Source organism: Natrix helvetica (genome assembly GCF_964273705.1).
Source record: "Natrix helvetica genome assembly, chromosome: 4".
NCBI lineage: Eukaryota > Metazoa > Chordata > Lepidosauria > Squamata > Natricidae > Natrix > Natrix helvetica.
The window spans coordinates 165,011,726-165,015,174 of NC_138550.1; the positions used below are offsets into that span (position 1 = coordinate 165,011,726).

Genomic DNA, 3,449 nt, shown 5'->3' on the forward strand with positions numbered 1-3,449 from the left:
TCAAAATTTTTACTGCCGGTTCTGTGGGCATGGCTTGGTGGGCATGGCAGGAAAAGGATACTGCAAAATCCCCATTTCCTTCTGATCAGCTGGGACTTGGGGGTGAGGCCAGTCAGAGGTGATATTTACCGGTTCTCTGAACTACTCAAAAATTCCACTACTGGTTCTCCAGAACCTGTCAGAACCTGCTAAATACACCTCTGGTGTGGATGCAGCCCCTCCCAGGTGGTCAGTTGGAGAGAGAAGTCTGTTATAGCCCTGTATCATGGACCTCAATTGCAAAACACTTTCAGTTATGGTACCATTATTATCATAATTTTTGACATGGTTCTGGGTAGTTAGTTTATAGCAGTGGAGGGATCCTTCTTGCTTTCCACATCTTTCCCTAGTCTTCAAGATGAACTCTGACAACATACTTTATCGAGGGAAACAAAATAAGTTCACATTATTATTTTTGTAGCAAGAGACACATTTTTTAAGTCAAGTGATAGATAAGATTAGAGACAAGTTAAAACTACATTTTTACAGAGGGGTTGAAATTCTGCTTGTAGATATCTCTCTGCTTTCAGGAGCTTCATCTTCCTTGAAAACTCTTTGAAAAACGATCTTGATGTTCTCCCTGGTCTGAGCTCGTTTCTTTCTCCCAACCAGATAACAGATCACTGGGTTAACAGTGCTGTTTAGGGAAGCACCCAAAGTTATGTAATCATACAAGTGAAAACCTCGAAAAGGTGATTTCATGTAAGAATGAAGAGCATACAACCCGTAAATATTTAATGGAATATTAAAAATAAGGAAACAGAGAAGTGTAATTAAGATCATCACTAACAGTCGTCCACGTTTGATCTGCTTAGGTTTAAAACATATTTTGAGAAATAGGATCAGAGTAGAGATTGTAATCGATGGAAGGCAAAGCACAGCAGTCACAACAAAAGCAAGATTTGAGAGGCCACAATATTTAAATACAAATTCCATAATGTTTAAAATTCCAACCAAGAGGAAAGAGCAGATCCAGCTGAGGACACACACAACAGGGGACAAATATTTTGGCCAGGAACAGCGATGCCAGATTGGAAAGAGGACACACACACAGACACCGGTCAATGCTGATGGCTGCCAGAAGAAAGAGACCGTTGACATAGAAAATGTCGGAAAGATAAATGAGGATAATCAGGGGAATTTCTGATCCTATAAAATGTATATACTGTATAAAATGACAATTGCAAACTATTTTCTAAGTTGCGAGAAAGCCAAAGTCAGCAATTGCTAAATTAAGAATCAACACGGTGAAAGGGTTTCTCTGAATTCGAAATCCAAGAAGCCAAATAACAATTCCATTTAACGGGACTCCAATACAGCAGATGATGAATACGATAGCATCTATGATAATATAATCAGACATATTTTTGTGCTCATCTAAATAATTGACAAATAGTCTAAAATAAAATACTCAGAATATTCTGCTCTAGTATGTCAGGCTGAAATCCATGAAGAGATTTTTGTAGTGCAGCAAGAATCTCTGCTGTTCAAATGGAAGTTCCTTTTAGAAGAAAAGAGAGGAGAGCAGATTCGATCATTCCTCCATAATTATCATATTGTCATCTCTTCTTCTCTGATAACAACAACAACAACAACAACAACAACAACAACAGATGAAGAGGGCCTCTTCTATAAACAGTAAGACGAGGCATAACTTACAGAAACCTTTACTGGGACCAGTTGTCACTTGGATCAAGAAGAACCATGCTAGATGTTGGAGTTTCTGGATATCTGGTGCCAGGTAGTTTACAGGACTCAGGACTGTATTCTAAGCAACTCTAAGCAATGGAAGGAATGGTTTTGACTGGTCATAAGTATACAAAGGCAGAAAACAAAGTAATAATATAATGAAGTTATTATCAGAAGTAATAGATGCTCTTGAGTGTATTCAGGAGCCAGAATCCATGTGTTCAAGGAGATTGAATGCTAGACATAAAATAATAGCTTTAAAGTATAATCTCAGTTGTGTCTACACAAAAAGGTATCCTGTTGATCCAGCAGCAGTTACTATCTTCGTGATATGTAAAAGTTTAGTAGTAAACTGTGGGATTTAGCTCTGTATAATGGACCTCAACTGCAAAACAGTTTTAGTTATGGTGCCTGTTCTGACCTAGGCTTCCTGATACAGTAAAAAGGACATGCTTAGTCCCCAAAACCCTCTTTTTATTTCAATGGCTGTGAATTATATTCATTCACAGTCCTTAATGAGTCACAAATAGTCTGACGGTAATCTTCCAAAGTCTTTCAGGGTACAGTTATTAAGCACCCACCTTTATTTCACTTGAAACGCTGCCAAAGACCTAATTGGCAATTAGCTTGCAAGGCCACATGGAACAAAGAGTCAAAAAGGAGCTTCAGAATTTAAACCGACCAGAACAAACAAAGTTTGTTCCTGCAAAAGCTGATGTCCCTTTGCTCCTCATTTATATCCTATGGGAGGGGCCAACCACTTCCAAGCCTTACTCCCAAGTCGTCCCTTTTGTCTTAACTGTTCTTCCTTCTGGCAACTTTGCTCATGTGAGAACTGGTAACAGGCTCCACTTTTTCCTCTGTCTCGCTGATGGCAGACTCTGGATGCTCCAGAAGCAGCACATAACTCCCAGATGGCCCTGGCCCCCTCTATGTCTCCAACACAGAGCCCTCATCCAAGCCTTCCCCAGACTCCAGGACTAGCCCATGTTCCTCCCCAACCTCCTCATTGTTAGACTCTGCTGCCAGCTCCACAGGGCCCAGCAACCACAACAGTTCTAGAACTGTTCTAGGTAGTTAGTTTATAGCAGTGGAGGGAAAATTCCTTGCGTCCCACATCTTTCTTCAGTCTTCAAGATGAACCCTGACAACATACTTTTTTGAGGGAAACAAAATAAATTCATATTTTATTTTTGTAGCAGGAAACACATTTTTTTAGACAAGTAATATCCAAGATTAGAGACAAGTTAAAATTGTGCTTTTAGAGAGGGGTTGAAACTCTGTTTGTAGATATCTCTCTGCTTTCAGGAGCTTCATCTTCCTTGAAGACTCTTCCTCCACACAATAGATAACACAAGGAGTTATGTAATACATGTTTCATTTGCTGCAGGCCACCCCTAACTTATAGCTGAAGTTTTCTAACTACCCATAATTGCTACAAGCTTTACACATGCATATTTCCTGTTGATAAGCATTCTTTGTTCTTGTACAGTAGAGAAGGCAGCTCACCATTCTGAGAAAAACAACCCGTTGCTTTATGGACTGGCAGCTGACATTTTGATAGGGCTTGGACTCTAAATATATCTAGATTGCTTCACAGACTGATTTTCAATTTCCTGTTTCTCCTCCCAAGTTACGATTCAGTTTTTCAACCTCTCCTTTCCACAGAATTTTAGAACTGCTTTCTCGTTCCTGGTTTATAGCAAAAGGTCAAGTAAGTT

The 3,449-nt window shown here is 39.5% G+C and overlaps 1 pseudogene across 1 annotated transcript; it reads right to left on the reverse strand.

Moving 5' to 3' along the window:
- Positions 1 to 224: 224 nt before the first annotated feature.
- On the reverse strand, positions 225 to 2,422 carry LOC309391044 (mas-related G-protein coupled receptor member X4-like; annotated as a pseudogene). The gene is made up of 3 exons (XR_014176864.1): positions 2,310 to 2,422; positions 1,699 to 1,815; positions 225 to 1,540 (listed from the first exon to the last, which is right to left on the reverse strand). The product of XR_014176864.1 is annotated as a mas-related G-protein coupled receptor member X4-like (transcript).
- Between the last annotated feature and the right edge of the window lie 1,027 nt (positions 2,423 to 3,449).